Source organism: Saccostrea echinata, unplaced genomic scaffold (genome assembly GCF_033153115.1).
Source record: "Saccostrea echinata isolate AGI-Se365-2 ecotype Australia unplaced genomic scaffold, CSIRO_AGI_Sech_v1 ptg000045l, whole genome shotgun sequence".
NCBI classification, from domain to species: Eukaryota; Metazoa; Mollusca; class Bivalvia; order Ostreida; family Ostreidae; genus Saccostrea; species Saccostrea echinata.
In genome coordinates this window covers 2,812,191-2,836,263 of record NW_026889794.1, presented here as the reverse complement: position 1 = coordinate 2,836,263, position 24,073 = coordinate 2,812,191, and the positions used below count along the sequence as shown (strand labels likewise).

The window sequence follows — 24,073 nt, the reverse complement described above, 5'->3', positions numbered from 1 at the left end:
CAAAGATCAAATTCATAGTGAAAAATAAGATTTGGACAACTCAATTTTCAGTACACATACTCCTGATACAATTATCGATCACAGTAGAAAATACACAGCTGGTTTACAGTGTCATGGCAACTAAAAATAAAAAAGTATCTGAAATTTATTCAAAACGCGCCATTTTTCCTCCAGTTTCGGTAAAATTTCAATAGGATTTGTTACATAAAAATATAATATATTATGATGTTAAAATTGTAGTTTAAGACTTCTGTGAATGGTATTGTCTTGGTTAGTAAAAAAGGAATCCCTAAAACGTTTCTTTCATTTTGTTTGGATTTCTTTAAAACTAGGCTGGTAAAGAAAGACTAGAGCTCAATACTATCATTTAAGGTGAATGATGTTGTCATGGTAATTAAAGTAGAATAAATTCAAAAAATCCTTAAAAACTATTTATGCTATGCAACGGAAAATGTATTCCTCCATATATAAAATAAAAGTAAAGCAACCAGTTAAAAAGCATTTAAAGATTTTAAAATAGCATTACAACATAGGATTTACCAAATATTGCAGTTCAACCAATTACCGTTTTATTGTGCATTTTAACGCTTTTTATGTCCCCGTATTCAAAGATTTGGGGGTATATAGTTTTTGCCCTGTCTGTTCGTCCGTCTGTCCGTTTGTTTGTCTGTTAATCTATTTGTCCGCAAAAACTTTTACATTACCGTTAACTTTTAATTGGTTGTAGCCATGGCTTTAATATTTCACATGTGTATTCCTTGTGACAAGACCTTTTTTAGGTGTTAATATAATTGACCTCTTTACCTTGGACTGTAACCCATTTTTTGGCGAAAAAATTATCAAATTTATACCCTAGTCATAACTTTTGTACAGTTGGAGCTAGGGCTTTCACATATTTATTGATTGTGACATGACCCTTCCTGGTGTATAAATATTTTTGACAATTTGACCTTGACCTTAGAATTTGACCAACTTTTAAAAACTTTACCCTTGGCCTCAATTTTTGAAAAATTAGTACTAGATTTTCATATTTCACAGGTGCATCCCTTGTGACAAGAACTTCCTTGGAATACCAACAATTTTGACCTCGTTTTTGGAGAGTAGCCTATTTTTAAAGAAACTTTAACATTTACCATTACTTTTGAACAGTTGGTGCCAGGACATTTATATTTCAGATGCATATTTCTAATGACAAGTACTTTCCCTCGGTATCATTGAATTGACCCTTTGACCTTGACCTTGACGTTTGACCCACGTTTAAAGAAACCTTCGCCATAACTTTTGAACAGTTGGTTCTTGGGCTTTCATATTTTACAGGTATATTCATTAGTTCATGTTTGGAGTGTAACTTGCATTTGAGAAACTTAACCTTCATCATAGGCTGCCATACGGGGGCATCATTGTCTGACAAACACATCTTGTAAACATTTCTTTAAGATAACAATTACAGGTGTTACGTGGCAGTTAGATGCAGTTCTTATTTAAAGTATGATTATGATTTGTTTTATTATTAATCTGCTCAATTCCAATTACTTTCCGTTTTAGATAACTGGTTTCCTTTATGACATCAACTGTTATCCAACTGATTCACCAATTATTCTTGCTTTAGTACTTCTTATAGGTGAGAGTCATTTTACATAAGCATTTTTTATAAACATTTTTAAACTTCTATGGAGCTTATTTTTTCGTTTTAAATGCTTGATTCTGCTCATTAAATAGTAATGTATATTTTATTCTGAACATCTATACTAATTAGAAGCCCAACATCTTATCCATGGCACAAAGCATTTTATTGAGAGTAATTTTATCCCCCCCTTCTTTTCCTTGGAGCCTTGGGGAGACTGGCAGTCCAACAATTAGTCAAATGTATATACATTGTCATATTTTATGATATAAAAATGTTATATTTTTGTCTGCTCTATTATGCATATTCTTTATTAACCCCACGAAAAGAAAAAAAATATATATTTGACCTATCAAAAGTTTTGAAGTGTAAACTTGAAGATATACATGATCGTCATTTGACCAATGAATATAGTAAAAGTCGGGACCACTTACAGAATTGAGAAAATTTAACAGCGTAAAACGGGGGTAAAATGAAGTTTTTTTTTCTACAAAAGCCTGGCTCCCGGATCTTTTCCTACATTTTACTCAGTAGCCTAATCCTCTATTGGAAGATGATTGATGGTGTCCTGTAGATGTGCAATAAGTTTTCAGAATCTTCATTTTCACCCTGGGGGTCAAATGGGGTCAAAAATGATATTTTCTAACAACCCATGGTCTTCTGAACTCCCCTTCCATTTTACACAGCAGCCTAATCATCTTGTGCAAGATGATTGGTGGTGACCTGTAGATGTGCAATAAGATTTTGGAATTTTCATTCTCACCCTGGGGATCAAATAGGGGTCGAAAAATGATTTTTTATTTTAATACAAAAAGACCCTGATTCCCTGAACTCCTCTTACATTTTATGCAGTAGCCTAATCATCTTTTGATAGATGATTGGTGGTGTCCTGTAGATGTGCAATAAGGTTTTGAAATTTTCATCTTCACCCTGAGGGTTAAATGGGGGTCGAAAAATGATGTTTTTTATACAAAAAATACCCTGGTTCCCAGAACTTCTCAGACATTTTATGCAGTAGCCTAATCCTCTATTGGAAGATGATTGATGGTGTCCTGTAGATGTGCAATAAGGTTTTGAAATTTTCATTTTCACCCTAGGGGTCAAATGGGGATCGAAAATGATGTTTTTTGTACAAAGACACCTTGGTTCCAAGAATTCCTCTGATATTTTATGGAGTAGCATGATTATCTTTTGGAAGATAATTGGTGGTGTCCTGTAGATGTGCAATAAGGTTTTGAAATTTTCATCTTCACCCTGAGGGTTAAATGGGGGTCGAAAAATGATGTTTTTTATACAAAAAATACCCTGGTTCCCAGAACTTCTCAGACATTTTATGCAGTAGCCTAATCCTCTATTGGAAGATGATTGATGGTGTCCTGTAGATGTGCAATAAGGTTTTGAAATTTTCATTTTCACCCTAGGGGTCAAATGGGGATCGAAAATGATGTTGTTTGTACAAAGACACCTTGGTTCCAAGAACTCCTCTGATATTTTATGGAGTAGCATGATTATCTTTTGGAAGATAATTGGTGGTGTCCTGTAGATGTGCAATAAGGTTTTGAAATTTTCATCTTCACCCTGAGGGTTAAATGGGGGTCGAAAAATGATGTTTTTTATACAAAAAATACCCTGGTTCCCAGAACTTCTCAGACATTTTATGCAGTAGCCTAATCCTCTATTGGAAGATGATTGATGGTGTCCTGTAGATGTGCAATAAGGTTTTGAAATTTTCATTTTCACCCTAGGGGTCAAATGGGGATCGAAAATGATGTTTTTTGTACAAAGACACCCTGGTTCCAAAAACTCCTCTGATATTTTATGGAGAAGCCTAATCATCTTTTGGAAGATAATTGGTGGTGTCCTGTAGATGTGCAATAAGGTTTTGGAATTTTCATTTTCACCCTAGGGGTCAAATGGGGGTCGAAAAATGACGGGGTTTTTTTTTACAAAAAAGCCCTGGTTCTCAGAACTCCTCTTACATTTTATGCAGCAGCCTAGTCATTTTCACCCTAGGGGTGGAATGGGGGTCGAAAAATGACGGTTTTTTATGCAAAAAGTCCCTGGTTCCCTGAACTCCTCTTTCATTTTACACAGTAGCCTAATCATCTTTTGGGAGATAGTTGGTGGTGTCATGTAGATGTGCAGTAAGGTTTCAGAATTTTCATTTTCACCCTAGGGGTCGAATAGGGTTCGAAAAATGACATTTTTATGCAAAAAGCCCCTGATTCCCAGAACTCCTCTTACATTTTACACAGTAGCCTAAACATCTTTTGAAAGATGATTGGTGGTGTCTGTAGATGTGCAATAAGGTTTCGAAAATTTCATTTTCACCCTGGGGGTCAAACAAGGGTCGAAAAATGCTGGGGGGGTTTGCAGAAAGAGACCCTGATTCCGAGAACTCCTATGATATTTTATGCAGTAGCCTAATCATCTTTTGGAAGATACTTGGTGGTGTCGTGTAGATGTGCAATAAGGTTTTGGAATTTTCATTTTCACCCTAGGGGAGAAATGGGGGTCGAAAAATGACGTGTGTTTTTTTTTTACAAAAAGGCCTTGGTTCCCAGAAATCCTCTTACATTTTATGCAGCAGCCTAGTCATCTTTTTGTGTATGATTGGTGGTATCCTGTAGATGTAGAATAAGGTTTTCAGAATTTTCATCCTCACCCTAGGGGTCAAATGAGGGTCGAAAAATGATGTTTTTATATAAAAAATACCCTGGTTCCCAGAACTTCTCAGACATTTTATGCAGTAGCCTAATCCTCTATTGGAAGATGATCGGTGGTGTCCTGTAGATGTTGTATAAAGTTTGGAAATTTTCATTTTCGCCCTGGGGGTCAAATTGGGGTCAAAAAATGACGTATTTTTGTGCAAAGAGACCCTGATTCCCAGAACTCCTCTGATATTTTATGCAATAGCCTAATCATTTTTGGAAGATAATTGGTGTTGTCCTGTAGATGTGCAATAAAGCTTTGAAATTTTCATTTTCACTCTGGGGGTCAAAAAAGGGGGCGAGCAAACAATGATTTTTGAAGTCTTAATGTCAAAGATTTTATGAGTTATGGTTTGGTTTTCTTTTTTCTTAATTTGACCTTATATGAAGAAAGGGTCAAGGTAAAAAAAAATTGATGCAGCAAATCTTGTTTCAGTGTCTTCACACTTCTATCCATGTTCCAAATTTGAATTCATAATGTCAAAGGGTTCTCAGATTATGCTCTGAATTATATTTTCATGTAAAAGATTGACCTTGACTTTATAAATGGGTCAAAGTAAAAAGGTTTGTTGGCATGCACCCTTTCTCCATACAACCTCTCCATGTTCCAAGATTGAAGTTTTAATGTCAAAGGGTTCTTAAGTTATGGTTTGGAGGTATTTTTCTCAATTTGACCTTGAACAGAGAAAGGAGTAAAGGTCAAAATTTTGATGTAAATGTCTTCTTTCTATGTTACAAGTTTGAAATCCTAATGTCAAAAGGTTCTCAGGTTATAGCCTGGACTGTATTTTAATGTAAAGATTGACCTTGACCTTATCAAAAGGTCAAGGTCATAAATGTTTGGTGGCCTCAACCCTACCTCCATACCCCTCTTCATGTTCCAAGTTTGAAGTCTTAATGTCAAAGGGTTGTCGAGTTACGGCTAGGACAAAATTTTATTGAAGTAAATAGCTAACAAAATGTAGAATAGTATAGTCTACTTGTAGCATCAAAACTGTAGGAGGAGTAGAGTTTTGAAAGAAGAACAAATTTGTTTTTACATTATGTAATGAAACTTTCACATAAGATTCAACTTTTCTTGCCAAGTGGTTCTAGAGAAGAAGATTTTTGAAGATTTTTTTTCTTATGCAGTAAAACATGCTTATAGCCAATACGCTTATAATGAGTTGACGCTTACAGCGAAGCAATTTTCATTCCCCATGACTTTAAAATATATTGTAAACTTAATGGATATGAGCAATTACACTTACAACGAAACAAAATCATCCGTCCCAGACACTTATTTATAAGTGTGTTTTACTGTACATTCCCGAATTACAAAACTCTGATCCCCTATTGTGGCCCCACCCTACCCCTGAAGTTCTTGATTTGGACAGAGTTGAATCTACACTGAGTAATGAAGTTTCACTTAATTTTAAACTTTTTTGGCCTAGTGGTTCTTGAGAAGAAGATTTTTGAAATACAATTAAATTTTCACTCATTTTTATCTCCCCTTAAGTAGCATCCACAAGTCAATTTTTATATTTGATATTTACCACATGTATTATATACTGTCTTAAAGCATATGGAAAGTAAAAAAAGAAAATACAACTTTTTGGTTTTCTAGTCATACGTTGTTACTAAAAATAGACTGCAAAAAAGTAGTGCTTGTGCTGTTTTTGTGACCACTTTTTTTTCAAGGTAATTGGTTTTGAATGAACTGCAAATACTTTGCAAGTTTTGATCTTAAATCAAAATAATATAAGTTTGTTTGTAGCAGACACTTTGGTATGCCACCTTTAATTGTTTTTTATAGGTAATTTAAAATCCTCTACTACAATGTATCACAAGTGAAAAAGACGTATCATTGCGCCAACGTTGACGCTTACAAAAATGACGTCAAATTTCAAACTCTGTTTGAAAATGATCGGGATTCAGTTAGAAGTAAATTATCAATTTATGTACTCTAAGCTTGATTTGTGTGGGTGTGTGTGAGTGTGTGTGTGTGTGTGTGATTGAAGTCTTAAAATATTACCAAATTTTTCTCTGTATTGCTTGCTTACAGTGTTAGAAATTACACGTTTTAAATATATGGTACCTACCAGTACTCTCCGGCACTTGACATTTTTTATAAAAGCCGAAATTTCTTCTAATTGGTTTTTTTTTTTTTTTAGATTATTTATAACAAAAAACAAACATATAAGCACAAGCAATCAATGTAAAAATATGTAGTAATTTGATTTTCATGACCAATTTAAACCGATTTTAGAACTTTTAATAGATTTGACATGAGTTCCTTGTGTGTCAATATTTGTCTTTTTCCATCATGACCCTTTCTAGAAAATGAGTACAGTTTCTGTTCGGGAACATTCTGCTTTAAAACATTTTTACGGTACCGGAGCTGGGCTTTCAAGGCGTTGACTTTGTCTGATGTACGACTTAACTCCTTTATTCTCAGTTTACACTCATGGGCTGATTTCCATAAACCATAGAAAATAATGTCATCACTCTGTTTTTCAAGCTGCACTAGTTTTCTTCTCTTTTTTTCGGCTCTTTTTCGGAACTCTTCTTCTTGTTTTTCCTCTCTCTGTCGTTGAATTTCTCCTTTTCTTCTTGAGAATAAATTTCTTTCAGTGGCAACTGATTTTCTAGCTTTCTATATAAGGTCTTCCATATCCTCTCTGTTTCTAATTATCCATGTGGATGTCTTGTTCATTAAGAAAAGCGTGTAGGCCTCAAGAGCTAGAGCTGATATATTAGGTTTAGCTCTTAGAATTTGGTCCATGTATGCAAATAGTCGCTCACAATAAGAGTTATGTTTGTCAACACTCTTGGTAGCCAGTGAGAGCTCTTCAGTGAAAGTTTCATATTTACCATCTGGCAAGTGGTCTTTGTAGACATGCAACACTACTTTCCGGATTGATGGTAGTAAGACACGTAGAAGGATTTCCAGATCAGTATCATTCTTAGACTCTTTGGTTAGGAATTCAAAAATTCTGTCGCCATTAAAGTCTACTCCTGTTAAAGCTGAAAGGTTCCCGTTATAAAATCAGCTACATTTTCAGTCGCATCAGCCAAGTAGATAAATGGAGATAATTTTGTGTCATGTCTTCCACTGATGTGTCTTTGTTCTCGAGAATATTCCAAAAGGGTGTAGTAATCATCTTTGAAATCAATCCCAAGGCTTTTAGTCCAGCAACATAAAAAGAAACATGAAGGTCTGAGAGAACAGACTTCAGAAGTCTTTTGTTTTCAATATCTGATTTCTCCAGAAATTCAGTCATGTGAGGATGTAGAAAGTAAAGGTATGCAGTTTTGAAATAAAATGTTGAACCTGTGGCCTTTGAAAGGTTGCAGAGGAAGTGATCATTCTGTTTTCAGTAAGAAATGGCTGCATGTATGTTTGGAAGGCTCCATAACACCCGCACTTTTCATCACCTCTTCTTGCAAAAGCCTTGCATGCACTTCTAATTAAGCGAAAACACCCTGATTCATCAATTTTAGAGAAATTCTCATCAAATATTGGTGGATTTCCATCAAAATTCCCCCTCTCTGCTTCACATAATCCTTTCTGAGCTGCATTCGCCAAATGCACTAGACCATGAACACCACAGAAGAAATTGTTTAAGCTGCTTACTGTTTCTTTGTCAACATCATCCATTGCGTTATAATCCACCCGTATCTGTGGCAGCAACTCTTCTCTGTAACTTTCCATTAGCTCATTAAACTTCAATTCTGTAGCAGCACGGTCACTCATCGTATTTTGTATATTACAGAGAATTTTGTTTCCAGCATTTTTATAAGTTTCCTTGTTGGTGTCAGAAATATCCTGTAAAATTTCCTTAAATGTATCCAGTGTATTTTGTGTTGATTTTGTAGCCATTTCACGAAGTCCTAATGCAAAATAATTACCTTCTTCATCACGAACAGAAAATCCGCCATACTTGATGCCAACCATTGATGTTTCGTCAGTGTGCAAAGTTGTGTTGTTTTTTTTCTGACAGTTCTTCTTGCAGTTGTTTCTTGGCTAGACAGAGTCTTTGAATGTTCATATTGGCAACTGTTGATGGAGATGGAAGGCGGTCGGGTTCTTTACCTGCTAACTTCAAACAAGCTTCTATCGTTGGTCCTAAATCAAAATATGAATGTATATGTTAAATGTACATATACTTTATGTTGATGCATATAGTAATAGAGCAAATCAGAACTGCAAACATTCTTAAAGATACTTACCAATTTGTGTTGAAGGGACATTGTGTTTAAGAAGAGAGTACACACACAAATGGAGTTCTGGAGTGAATGCTTTCTCTTTCTTGTCAAATAGACTGATGACTTTATTGTCAGCTCCCTCATGCAGCTGCTCCATGAGATAGGAAATCTCATCATCCTTTTCCCTAAGAGTATGTTGAAGCTCATTGACAGTGATTCTGAGGTGATCATTTTCAGCTTGTAGCTCATTTAGAAGTTGTTGGTAGTCTTCTTTTGATGTGTCATCTGATGTCCCCATCCAGTTTTGTACATTTAGTTTTCCAGTAGTCCTCTCTCCGTTTAGTGCGTTTGACAGCTAGATTTGATGATTTCATCATGTAGCACTCTATTTTGCTTTGTTACATCTTCAGATTTTATGTTGAGCGTCTGCATGTTAGATATTGCTTCAATCAACTCAGACTTTAAGGATATTTTCTCCTTCAGCAGATTCTGGTTTTCTATGAACACTGAGTTAGCAATGGGCATTGCTGTAGACAAGGCATCACCGCTAGAGCTGATCAGATATGTAGCTTCGGGCATTTTGGGAGTCACTGTATTTGATACTTTAGGAGGAGCAAATTCTGTTTCTAGAAACTCTGTAAACTTTCTGCTACCTTCAGATTTAGATTTGTTCCTTCTGAGTTTTTCATATTCCGACCACAATCGACCAATAGCCACTTTTATTGATGTCAGATTACAATTATCAGAATGTGATACAATCCACTGGGCAGTTTCGGATGCCCCATGTGCTCTTTTAAAGCTTATGACATCAGAATTTAAAATCCTAGGGGTAGCGCAGGACATCTTTTGATCAGCTTGTTGAATAATAATAGCGATAAGACAGATTTTCCACCAAGTTCTAAAAAAAATTACATTTGTACTTAAAAATGTTTGTTCTTCGTTCTTCCGTATTAAATATTATATATTTGTTATATAATACAGGATTTTTGCATCCCTAATATGAACACAGGCACGCGCCCTGTATTACACACCCTGTATCAGCACCCTTTATTTCACGCTACATCATACCCTTTATTACACCTTTCCGGAACATCTCTGTATTTTTCATTCGGAGTTCCTCGGACCTTTTCCTATTTCTTTCCAAAGTTTATTCAAATTGTAATTTTATCTCATCAGACATATTATGTTATTCAAAATAATTATTTGTTTGATTTATAATAATTTCATTTCGTATCACTGAATGCATTTATTTGCCTTTAAAAAAGATTGAGAAATGGAAATTCAACAAAACAGAACACATTCAATTATTAAAAATTCAGTAATTAATTTACAAGTTTATATATGATTTTTAGGACACTATTTTCAAATATATAATAAAAGCAACAATACAAGATATGGGGTGTGATACAGATTTTCTGTATCACACCCCATATCAACCCTCGACCAATATTAGCCCTCTGGCCTTCGGCCCTCGGGTTGATATTGGAGTCTCGGGTTGATAAGGGGTGTGATACAGATTTTTCCAAGTATTATTCTCTATTTATATAGTTTTTACAACATTTATATTTACCAAGACCTTTACAGCATACAAAACAAAACAAAACAACAAAGAATAGATTTGTTTGATGTACTTCAACAAACCAGTCAAAAGTGCCCCTACCCAATAATGTTTTTTTTCAATGCCCCTGATTTTTTTATTAGTTTAAAATTTTATTTTTATATTTTTTATTATGTATAATTTGTTTACTTGTTTTCTTTATCTAACAAAAATTGACCTTAGATTTTTAAGGTTTGTACCAAAGTGCTCAGAGCGCTTTCATATTCCTGCAACTTTTTAATGAAATACAGCTCATATTTTCCATTTAAGTGAATTCCGTTATATTTTCAGAATGCATGTAATCCAAAATTACATTCAAAAGTCCAAGACATATAGTTTTTAAAAAAAAAAATACCAACATTTTTTTAACGAATGAATTCAACAAGTAAAAGTCATCTACTCTACCCCCTAGATGACTGACACTAATTGAGGTATTGTTATATTTGATTTCTTTTTTACAAAAATGAGGATGGGGCATATATTTTTTTCATTCTGTAAGCTATTGGACAAAAATATTTTTTTCTCACTCGTCTCACCCTGATGATGAATAATCTCTGGTCCCTTAACTGTGCAATGATTTTGTATGTGTTATACGGTAATGGTTCCAACTAAGTGTGAACCAATATACATAATTTTTTTTTTGTTTTTGAAGAACCCACAAATATTTATATAATTTGGTTTATACGGCACTTATGTAGTGTTTGCAGTACACTCTGGACAAATGTAAATATCGTAATTTTTACAAGAAAGAAAAAGTGAAATAACTTTAATAATTAACTGGTGATTTTTTTTTCCTGTTTGAAAAGTTCCACTTCCATGAGTACGTTGTATCTTAATTTTTCTTGGTATTGTACTTGAACTGTGTCATATTTAATCTTTCATTAATCCGTGTTTTTAAAATGTTTCAATCTTATTTATCACTCACAATTTTTTTTCAACTAGTGCATGAGCACAGAGTGTAGTTTTCATAACCAAACCACAATTTGATTTTTTTTTTCATTTTGCTATTTGTTGAATTTATGAATGAAATTATTATTTTTTTTTTTTTTTGTTGTTGTATTGAAATATTTATTTATCTTTTTTTTTTTTTATTTATTTAATCATTTTATTTTTTCTAAATTCCTATTTCAAATAAAGTAACTCCCGGTAATACACTCTGTTATAGTATTTGCTTATACAAAATTATTGAAGAGGCGATAATATCAGTTAAAAGTCGAAAATCCCCCATAGGGTACTCCACATTGAAGCTTTTAAGAGTTGTCCCCCCTTATACGAGGGGTGATCAAAAAGTTCGCGAACTATCTCTATATTTACAAAACCACTATTCAGATCAGAATGAAATTTGGCACACATATAGTCATACACATGTTCTATAAATAACAGATGTTAAATAATGTTTTGCTCCGTGTTTGTGACTTCACAATGTGAAAATGACGTCAATATGTAGGTCACTTGAGACAAAAAATGGTTGACTCAGTCGTACTCGAGCAACGAACGGCTGTAAAGTTTAATGTTTATCTTGGAAATTCTTTTGCAGTAGAATATGAAATTTTGTAGAAGGTTTATGAATACAAAAGACTTACCAGAAGTTCAATCATTAATTGGATTGATTGTTTAAGTAAAGACAGGAAGAAGATTAAAAATGATGTTTGTTCTGTTGCCCAGCGAAATCAAGCCGGGGAAAAGATGTGTCCTTTGTTAAGCAATTTTTTTATGAAACATCGGCAAGTTACAATTAGAAAAATGGCTGAATATCTTAACAATAATATAATTATTAAATCCCTAAAATATCGTTCATTTTAGACGTTAAACATATGAGATATGATAAAAAGAAGGCACCAATACTTTATCCACATTGGATAAACGATGCTCCCGAGACAGAGGACTCGGGTTGTGATGGGTCACCATACTAACTGTGGGAAGGGATATCCTTATCCACCCATCCTATTGCCGAGATTTGGCCATTTCTGACAGATGGACTGTTCTTGTTATAAAAATAACTTGCATGGTAAGAAATGTAAGACTCGGAAAAATCTTTCAGCTTCTCTGAACAGACTGCTACGGAGCATGTCACGTGACTGCCTGGATCACGTGATTTGCGCATGGGCAGAACAATGGCAGGTGTGCATTAAAATCGGAGAGGACTACTTTAAAAAATAATGAACTCTGAAACCTCATTTTATTTCTTTTAAGGAAGTAATTCAATTAGTTCGCGAACTTTTTGATCACCCCTCGTATATCCTTGGATACTGTAAACAAACAAACACTATAAGCTTCAGCGAGATAGCGAATTCGTCAGCCTCATGGACGACGTCATTTTCTTCAATAAAATAAAAAAATGTATGGGGTTATTTTAGAAAGCGCTCCTTAGCGCGGGGGTTTATTTAGGAATCGTGCATATTAATCTGAAGAGGATTAAATTCGATCTAATATTGTAACACATATGCAACCTGTTCTAGAAAAGTGTGAAAAGTTTGTTTGAAAACTACTTACTTTATGCAGTCTTTTATCATGGTAATATTTGCATCTGTAATATACTGTTTGGTATCGTTTTGTTCTGCAAATTCTCCAGCGTCTGTTTTTATTAAACAAAATTCTCACGCACCTTTGTTGTCCTGGAAACAACCGAATGGAAAAGGACAATGGACAATTACTACCTACTATATTTCAGGTGTAGGTTTTGCATTCAAACGTGATTTTCATTTGATGTAAATATAAATATAGCAGAGGTAAATAAAAATAATAAAATGCATTTGACAAAGTTTAATAAATTATTTAATATCTCTATTCTTGATATAATCATTGAGAGGGAAAAAGCAGGTTTGACCCTTCATTTTTAAACAATTGTTTTACACAAGAAAGACTATTTTAAATAAGAAATAAAACTCTTTGTGTTTATAAATATTTCATCACACCTCCTATGTTTTTCTTGTTATTAAATTAACTAAGATGATGATAATTTAATCCTGGCTGTTCAATTTTGTACATGCCTATGTATGGTTATTATCGATAGTATAAAACGCGTTTTTAAAAATCTAATAATAAAAGCATGCCAGGAATATTTTCTTACCCTATTTTCCGAATTAGATCATATGTAAGACGAGTGCATTCTCCGATATATCTGTTTCAATGAAACCCGCCTGTGTTCGACTTACAAGTTTTGTAATTTTATAATATTTATTTATTTTATTTATTTGAAATAAGTAAATTTTACAAGCAAAGAGTAACATTCAGGCGCTATTTTTCATGTTTATGCCATCATATGCGTATTAATTTATCAAAATTATTTTACAGGAACATGCACTTTTTTACTTTGGCAAGTATTCTTAGCGTTTTTACGTGGCAACGAAAAATTAAGCGGTAAGTAAATTTCACTTGTCTGTTCTGTTAATTTTTTTTAATCAACAATACCGACCGGACACAACCTAAGCGAACCCTGGGTTCGCTGCGCGTTCGCTTGGTGCCCGCTATTTAAAAAATTGGGTGCGCTCTGGGTTCGCTGCGCGTTCGCTCGGGGTCAGGTCTGGGTCCACTATTGTTGAGGCTAAAAAGGGGGCGGGGCTTAATTTATACGTAAAATGTTTACTGCGACATCACACAAAAGTAGGAATTATTCAAAATACCAGAAAATGAAATAACTTACGATTTTGAACTGTGTAAGAGGAATGAACTACATCAACACTTACCACTGCATTCATTTTTGTCGCAACTTAAATCCCACACAACAAAATATCAACAAGTCACTGATCGCAATGCACTTGTCAAATGACGTCATCATGGAAAAATCTGACGCTTTTTATGTGTAGTGAGAGGCAGATCGAGTGATATTTTTAGTGAAAAATGCATTTTATTATTAAACAGAATATCATTTAAGGAATGAAGCTTAGTTTAACCTATGTTATACGACATAACATAATTTGGGGCTGTTTATAAAAAAAGCGTAAACCTTAACGTCTTTTTCAAGTAAAATATCCAAATATGAAACAGATGTGTCAGACTCTGTGGTATCTTTTATCTCAAGGTCACGCTCAAGCTCAAGAAAATATTCCTTAACTTGAAAAGTGCTGCTGCTTTTGTAAAATCGAGAGCATAACTAAATAAATACATAGAATGTTTCGTAAAGGTCACACATATTTCAACTTGTGCCTAATTACTTAAAATTTAAACTGATAAAATGTGAATTCTGTTTGAAGCAGCAGCACTTTTCAGAATTTACAGGATACGCAGAAACAATTCATCACTTAAATTTTCTCACCTACTTACCGACCCAAATTTTTTATCCTTACTCGGGAGAGGGCAACCAAACATTATTTTAAAGCTGGTTCAATATAAGTTTTGCGTTTAAACGCAGTAATCTTTCCATTTAAGTATTCTTTTCGCATTTAAACACAGTGATACTGTAGTTTCAAAATCAGACATCAATCAGCCAAAGCTCATAATTACTAGGATCCGACACTTTAAAGAAGAAACGTTTGGTTCTGTGTCTTTTTGCAAAATGTTCCGCTTTTTTAAAATTGTAGTAAACAATGGTATCCTAGCAACCAGAATGACTTAAACGTATTAGAACCCAACACTTTTAATGTATCCTTTGATCAATTGCGAATCACAACTAATTAAGAACGTTTAAGTTGTTTCAATGGTTTTAATAGCACTTGTCAATTTGGTAGTGCGCATCGATCATTCTGTTTTCATTTGAGTTTGAGTTTGATCTCATTTGATTCCACCACCAATGTTCTCGTGTTTACTGTATGCAACCATAGAAGAAGATTGTGAATATATATTTATTTAAGTCTAAAAACTTAATTATGTTGTAGCTAATTCCAACATTTCATCAGTCGTTCCCTGAACCCCTTTATACACGGGTTAAACTTTGTGACCGCAATGTAGGGAATAGTTTTAACCATTTTTTCTTCATTAGTATTTTTTTTAGAAGATCTTTTCTAATTGTTTGCAGAAATTGTTTTCAAAGTAGAAAAAAAATAACAAAAGAGAAAATGTGATTTGTGATTGTAAGCAACTGACCAAAACATCATTAGGAATATAGAAATCTAATAAGTTTTAGAAGTCTCGTTCTTAGGTTGCCTTTGTTTTTAAAACCCGACAAAAGATTGCGTTTAATCGCAATCTTTTGCGATTAAACGCAAAGTGTTTTGCGTTTAAACGCAATATACATTGCGATTAAACGCAATGTTTTACGTTTAAACGCAATAATTATTGCGTTTAAACGTAATAAAAAATATTTCTTTCCCTGAACTGGCCTCAATAGGCTTCCGTAGTACTATGATATTTCAAATAAAATTACAGTAATTTGATAATGTAATTATAGTTTTATAAAAATAGATTCAGTTTAAAAAGGCATCTATTTCTTCACTTCTATATTTCTTAATATCTTCGTAGTACGCCTTTTCAGTGTTGCGTAGAGCGAACCCGTGAAGCGGACCCCGTTTTATCCTACCGCCTGGAAGCCCCGCCCTTTGTATATTCGAAATACACAGAACAGTAGTTCAAATTGTTCTTTGTCGCTCAGTAGCGATAGGAAGCACGTATACATGTAAGTAAGGAACAAACGGAGGACGTTAATAAAATTACAATAATTTAACCCTAGATGTATTTTCTACATTATCACTAAGCGAGAATGGATTCGGCAAGACGAAAATCTGCATTGCAATCTTTTGAAAGGACAATTTTTGTGTTTGTTTTTTATTTACATAAATATTTTTAATAACTGAGTGAACAAGGGTTGTTAAAAATATACTGGGCCGGGGACAGCAATATACAGGAAAAATAGTTGTTAACTTTCAGGAATGTTGTATATAAGTAAGTAAGTAAGTAAATGATTTATTATAGTGACATGTGTTATGTACAATTAAAACAGCAAATATACCAACAAAATGCCCATGGGCCACAACGCTCATCTGAGTAACTTTGACCCTGCTGTTCTTCACCAGACTTTCCCTGATGTAATACCTACTGTGGCCCCATCCTATCCCCAGGGGTCATGATTTTAACAATTTGTAATCTGCGCTACTCCATGATGCTTCCACAAAAATATCAGCATTTCTGGCTCAGTGGTTTTTGAAAAGGAGATATTTAAAGATTTTTCGTATATATTACAAGTAAAACATGGATTCCCTATTGTGCCCCCTACCCCTGGCGGTCATGATTTTATCAATTTAGAATCTACACTACCCCAGGATGCTTTCACAAAAGTTTCAGCTTTTCTTGCCCAGTGTTTTTTACAAAACGATTTTAAAATGTTTTTTTGTATGATTGATTGATTGCATGTTGTTTTACGTCCCATTCGAGAATTTTTCACTCATATAGAGACGTCACCATATACCGGTGATGGATTTCAAATTTTGGCCTTTACTCGGCACTCAGGGCCATTGAGCAGTGAGGGATCTTCATCGTGCAAACGCCTGCCGTGACACGGGGCCTCGATATTTAAGGTCTCATCCGAAGGCTCAGCAACATTCACTTCAAAGTGCCGAGCGCATGGCGAAGGAACAGTTGCTACCTATGTTATCGACTTAGGTCAGTCGTGGCCGAGATTCGAACTCACGACCTCGCGATCACGGAGCAAGCGCTCTACCGACTGAGCTGCCGTGAACGATTATTTTTTTTCTATATATTTAAATGTAAAACTTGGATTCCCTAATGTGGCCCAGTCCTACCCCCTAGGGTCATGATTTTAAAAATTTAGGATCTACACTACCCAAAGATGCGTTCATATAAGTTTCAGCTTTTCTGGTCCATTGGTTCTTGAGGAGATTTTAAAAGATTTTTTTCTATATATTTCAATGTAAAGCTTGGATTTCCTTTTTTGGCCCCGCCCTATCCCTGGGGATCATGATTTGAACAATTCAGAATCTCCACTACCCAAGGATGCTTCCACATAAGGTTCGACTTTTCTGACCCAGTAGTTCTTAGAAGATTTTTAAATATTTTTTTCTATATATTTAATGTAAAATATGGATTCCCTATTGTGGCCCCGCCCTACCCCCGGGGGTCATGATTTTAACAATTTAGAATCTCCACTACCCCAGGATGCTTCCACATTATTTCAGGTTTTCTGGCCCAGTAATTCTTGAGCAGAAGAATTTTTAATGACCCCAATCAGGTGAGCTAATAAAAGGAACTTAAACACCAGGCCCATCTGGCCTTTTAGTCACTTTTAACAATATAACATTCAATAAGTGATATTACGCATTGCGTTTATTATATATAATACACTGTCTCTAAGTATATGCTGAGTATATGAATTTTCCGGTTTGTCTTGGGAAATTTACTTTAAAAAGTTGGTTTTGTCCAAATCTGACATATTGATATCTATTGAAGTTGGTTTAAATCCAATACTGGTAAAAGATATTCTCTAAAATTGGAATATGATATACAGTGAAGCAAAAAGTGGCATTCATCTTCTACACTATTTGAAGAACATAAAGTACAGAGTCTATCAGATAAAGCCTCCCCCTTATACTGCCTGTTTCAATTCTTGTAGGTAACACACCACATCTAAATTGCGCAATATAGAACAATGACACTTTGGAATATCCATAATCGCATATTTCTCTGTTTGAAAATCACTATTTATGGCTCGGTATGTTCTAGGTTTTTGGATGCTTTGGAGTTCTTCATTCCAGACTATTAAACAATTTCGACGAAGTTTTTAAGTTACAGAATTTTTTTTCGTAAGTCTGTCGTCCGGCATTGTAACGAGTCGATTACATAGGCGTATAATATTCAAATGATGACGATAAACTAAAGGGAGCCAACCAACTTCTTTTTGAATAGCTAATATTGGGGTAAATCGATGCACACCAAGAAAGTACCGCAACGCATGATGTTGTAGAGATTCAATTTTTATATGATGTTTATCGTACCCCCAAACTCTACTGCAGTAGTTCAAAATAGGTGCGACTCCGCTCAGATACATTTTTAATATGTTCTGAATCCTACTGATTTGTTCGTATGTAGTTTGGATATAACAGCCACTAGTGCGCGTCCACCCGATTTCGCAGGATTTTCGCTGTTATTCTTGAATGTGGAAAATTCTTCAAACAATACACCAAGATACTTGTAAGATGTTGAAAAATCAATACGATCTTCTCCCAGGTTGAATACATGGTCACTTCTTTTTTGCTTTTTTTCCCCGGAAGTGCACTACTTTAGATTTTGTAGAGTTTATACACAGTCTCCACTTCTTACACCAGCTAGAGACAACATTAAGCATTGTGTGCATTCAACCTAATTTTGCGCAATCAACGCTATGTCGTCTGCGTATAGAAGAACGTTCAATTTGTTGGCACCGAATTGAATTCCATTGTTTAAGTCTTTTAATTGTACAGCAAGATCGTTGATGAACAAGGCGAACAGCGTTGGTGAGAGATTATCTCCCTGTCTAACTCCCGATGTACAGTCAAACCAGTCGGTATATATTTGTTTTATTAAATGACTATGGATTGATGACAAGAATACAAAAAATCAGGTACATTTACCCTAATATTTATAAAGGAATAAATATAAACATTTCTTTTTTTTCATGTCTCTTTTTTTCAATTAAATATTGAATCATGTTATAATTAAAAAATAAGAGGCAACCCAATTTACGAGAAAGATATTGAAATGATTTAATTGCTTGTTTTGTACAGTTTTGGCCATACATGCTCCAACTTTTTTTCCGAAAAGGAAAATCATAACATCTATATGTACATTGTAATAATACGTATTGAATTCTTTTACATCGACTTTGTTCATGCCCCCCCCCCCTCCGGACAAAAAAACCGTTACAGTAAACATAGCATCAAGGAATTTGATCACTGGCTTTTAAGCGGTATGAGATTAAACATAATTTTAAATTTTATATGTTCAAAAATTGTATCCATACCAGCTAACTCAAGGAGTGCGGGAGAAGGGGTGTGGAAGATGTAAATATAAGGGGAGCTATACTTAAGTATACCATGACCATGTTAGCGGGATAAACCCTTTGAGCAAATGTCGGTTAAAAACAAGACGCTTCACTGCTCTTTACACTCCAAAATAACTCTTCAGCAGCTAGATGATTATACATATATATACATAATGGCCACTGCTAACATGTACCTATCAAATATCAAATATATTTACAAATCAAGGTAACTAAGAAGAAAAAAAGATTTCAAGACGTAGAAATTCAAAATGCAGATTACAACGTGTCAATGAAAAAAAATATGTTCCGTAATGAAGTTTAGACAAAAAATGTAGATTTCAAAGTTCAATGAAAAAATATATTCTCGTAATGAAGTTTAGACAAAGAAATACGATCTACAAATCATATACAGTTGAACTTCGGTATCTCGAACACTGATAATTCGAATACCATGGATATGTCGAAGTGATTTTGAAGTCCCAAGCACTTATTTCTTAAGTATTTTACCCTGGATATCTCGAATCCTCGGATGTCTCGACGTATTTTCTTGGTCCCTTGAAGTTCGAGATAAAGAGGTTTGACTGTATAATAGATCTAATGTTTTTTTCTGATTTACGTACATGTACGTGCATGTATAGGTAGAGGTAAATGTTTTAATCTTTTTTTTTATTATTTCTTATATAGATGTAAATGTAATTGGAAGAATAAAATAAAATAAATAAATTTATTACATTTTCATTTAAAAGTGATATTCTCTCACAGTGTGAAAAGATACCAAAATGATATTCTGTCGCGGTGTGATAGGATATCAAAGTAAGTAAAAAATAATTTTTGGCCTGTCATGAGATATAGTAACTAAACCGTCTTAATAGAGACTAAAACGGCCAATTTCTTCCCAAATATGTTGCTACATGAACAATCCATGTTACTGTGAAAAGATAACAAAGTGATATTCTGTCACGGTGTGAAAGGATATCAAAGTAAGTAAAAAATAATTTTTGGCCTGTCATAAGATAGAGATAGTAACTAAACCGTCTTAATAGAGACTAAAGCTGCCAATTTCTTCCCAAATATGTTGTTACATGTAAAATCCATGTTACAATGTTTTCAATCTCACAACTCCTAAGCAATGACGTCTCAAATACTGAACTATGGTGTCACAGCCTGTGACAAGGTGTTAAGAAAACACAGAGGCAAAGGGAAAATCAATAAAAATGTAATAAACAGAAAAATCAATGTTTGTAGTTGGATATGGAATTTATTCACTCGTGAGACGGGTTTTTCTTTTTAATACTTCCACTCGTGAAATAAATTCCATATACAACTACAAATCATCGAATATCCTCTATTAACTAAATATTGAATGAATATATGTTTCTTAAGAAATGAAAAAAAAATAGATAAAAAGTTTAATTGTAATATTTTCAGTTAATCTCCGTTGTTTTTTAAACAACTTGTCTGAAAAAAATGTAATTTATGATTAAAAATCTGTATATATTATGTAATTATTTGACAATTTGTTGTTTTCTAGAGAAATATAATTTATAAATATCAAGTACATAAATAAAAATAAATCTAAATTTTTACATAAACACGGATCGCTTATACTGTATGTGTACAGTGTTTGTACACCGAAATGCCAACCGACATGCTGACTGGTAGACGCGCTGATTGGTTAGCACGTAATCCTGATTGACAGCTCTGTTACGTAATAGCGAACACCAGGTTCGTTTTCTGGGTGCGCTACTGAAATCAGATTTCGCTATCGGCGTTCGCTCTGGGTTCCGCTCTAGCAGACCCCGACCGAACCCGGGGTTCGGTTGGGGTTCGCTTTCTGTTAGATTGTGTCTGGTTGGTACTGTACATACAGATATCAAACACAGGCAGGTTTCATTAAAAACAGGTATATCGGAGAAATTACTCTTCTTATATATGATCTAGAGGAAGAAAATTTTCTTGGCATACTTCTATTATTAGAAATATATCCTTTAGGGGGATGGATGGGATCTTTTTTTCTTTCAGATAATATTTATTATTTCATAATGGCATTGAATGGTGTTATTATATCCAAAAACCCTTCGAAAAAGTATTGTTATTCTTCCAATTAATTAAATAAAGCTTCTTTGAAATTGTCTTTACTCAATAGAATTGCAAGAACCCACTTATGTTCAACTATGTCTCGGTCATTTTTATGCCCCCGGATCGAAAGATCCCGGGGGTATATTGTTTTTGTCCTGTTTGTCTGTTTGTCTGTCTGTCTGTTGTCAACTTTAACCTTGCCCATAACTTTTGATCGGATGGAGCTATGACTTTCATATTTCTCATGTGTATTCCTTGTAACAAGACCTTTCTTTGGGTACCACCATATTTGACCTTTTGACCTTGACCTTGGAGTTTGACCCACATTTGCAAAATTTTATGAGACTTTAACCTTGACCATTACTTCTGAACAGTTGGTGCTTGGGGTTTCAAACTTCACATGTGTATACTTTGTGACAAGGCCTTTCTTTGAATACCAACAACTTTGACCTTTTGACCTTGGAGTTTGACCTACTTTTGAAAAACTTTAACCTTGGCCATAACTTTTGAAAGGTTGGAGCCAGGGCTTTCATACTTCACATATGTAATCCTTGTGACAAGACCTTCCTTTGGATACCAACAACTTTGACCTTGACCTTGACGTTTTACTTACATTTATAAAATTTTAACCTTCGCCATAACTTTTGAACTGTTGCAGCTAGGGCTTTCAAATTACACAGGTATATTCCTCGAGACAAGACCTTTCTTTGGTACCAACTTTTTTTTTTATCTTTTTGCCTGGATTTTGACTTGCATTTGAGAAACTTTAACCTTCGCCATAAGCTGCCATACGGGGGCATCAGTGTTTCACAAACACATCTTATTTTCTTTCTTTATGTGGGATAAATTATTTTAATTAACCGTGCTATATTTAATGTCACAAAAATCTTTAAACAACAAATTTATAGACTGGGTTAGATTTTGAGCGATAATTTGCGAGTATTTAAAGCAGAGACGCTTAAATATGATATTTTTGTGATATCCTGTATGTTATTAGACGAAAATAATAAATTATCCAAAAGAAATCTTCAGAAAAAAAACTTTTTATATATTCTTATTTTAGAATGTACGTGTGAAATGGGCTGTTGTTGCAGCAGACATATCGACTTTAAAGGTTATTTTAATATTTGTAATTTCTAATTTTTCCCATCATTTTTATCAGAAATGGTCATAGAAAACAAGCAGTAATAAAGTTCATGTTTTTTGTATTAGCGATCAAATGAATAAAGTATTTTTTTTCATAAAGCACGATGGGTAATAACACCTAGCAAAATTTCTTTATTATTTTGTATTTAGATACTCTTTCTTCTTATGAAATACACTTAAACTGAAAGACAAAGTATTTTGAGATATTCTGCATACCAAATGAAAATATTGTTAATTAGGTGTACATCGATCAAAATTAGTAAAGCATTATACTGAAATACTGTATTTTAGCAATATACATGTATAAGTCATCGTATCCGAGGAAACTTTTCAAGTAAATCATAATATTTAATAAAATGCTAATTGTTTGTATTAAATTCATATAGTTTGGATGGTGTATGGTATATCTTTTAAACATTACAGATGAAGACCAAAGTGTTAATAAAGTTTCATTAACAGGTGAGAATAAAATATTAATTAATACGTAAAGTTTATCTTCTGACAAACTGTTGTAAGTGGTTTTACAGAGTTCATTCTATTTATAACAAACAGTAACATTTTTTTGAATTATGCATTACGGTTACGGGAAATTTTCTGAAATCGTATTTACATGTTCAACATAAAATTCATTAATTACATTCTCTCCCACATTCACATTTTTAGAAATCACGTGTATCCACATTTCAAATTTGTGAAATACCGTTCACGGTAGCTCAGTCGGTAGAGCGCTCGCTCTCTGATCGGGAGGTCGTGAGTTCGAATCTCGGCCGCGACTGACCTAAGTCGATAAAAAAAATGGGTAGCAACTGTTCCTTCGCCATGCGCTCGGCACTCTGAAGTGAGACCTTAAAAACCGAGGCCCCGTGTCACGGCAGGCGTTTGTACGATAAAGATCCCTCACTGCTCAACGGCCCTGAGTGCCGAGTAAAGATCAAAATTTGAAGCCCCTTCACCGGTATATGGTGAAGTCTCTATATGAGTGAAAAGTTCTCGAATGGGACGTAAAACAACATACAATCAATCAATCAATCAAATTTATAAAAGGAAAATGTCACTGGGATGAAACATAGATTTACCAACTTTATGCTTTTTCAAGGTCAAAAGATGCTTAAAGCCCTTGGAGCCTTCCAAATAAAGATCGATCACCTTGATAAGAAGTTACATAGAATATCACATACCACAAGAGGCCCAAGGGGCTTAACGGTCACCTGAGAACAATACAACAATTTAGAGGATCCATTAACTGATAAATGAAGCTTTGTTGCCCAAAAGCAAGGAAAATAGTATGATTAGCATCAACAAAATATTTGGTCTAGTATCTATCTGTCACCCATTTATCACTATTACCATGCAAACTATTAACAAAATGTCTATTTTTTAACCCCATATTATTACTTCTCACATTGGCCTCTCTTGGTCTTTGAAGAACATTTAAAAAGATAAGTTATTTTTGTCTCATTTTTATCCATCTATTATTATTCCAAGTCTACCTGATCATGAAAACTATGAAAGTACTTTTTGTATGATACAATAAATATTCTTGCATATTTCTCTTATTTTATAAACCTTTCAAATACATTATTAACAGTGATTAGTGTTCAAAATTCTGGTAAAAATACCCTTGCACTTTAAATCTTTTATTCTGTTTGCCTCGAATATGCCCAGAAGCATAGAAGACTTTCAAAGAAATGCATTTTCACTATATTATCAAATAAATAAAGCCCCACCCTTACACCAGAACATCTGACCCAGGGGCCAATTTTGGAAGAGGCCCTCTTGCCCATCATAACTATGTACATGTACTTAGTTACTGTATTTAT

General features: G+C 34.1%; 1 protein-coding gene, 1 long non-coding RNA gene and 1 pseudogene across 2 annotated transcripts in view; 2 read left to right on the top strand and 1 right to left on the bottom strand.

The window, feature by feature from the left end:
• Positions 1–24,073, top strand: part of LOC133201776 (synaptic vesicle glycoprotein 2C-like) — a 378,785-nt gene that overhangs the window by 253,700 nt on the left and 101,012 nt on the right. The window lies entirely within an intron of this gene.
• Positions 1,594–22,221, top strand: LOC133201831 (uncharacterized). The gene is made up of 3 exons (XR_009723153.1): positions 1,594–1,621; positions 13,415–13,480; positions 22,171–22,221. It is a non-coding gene; the product is annotated as an uncharacterized LOC133201831 (long non-coding RNA).
• Positions 7,478–9,420, bottom strand: LOC133201713 (uncharacterized; annotated as a pseudogene).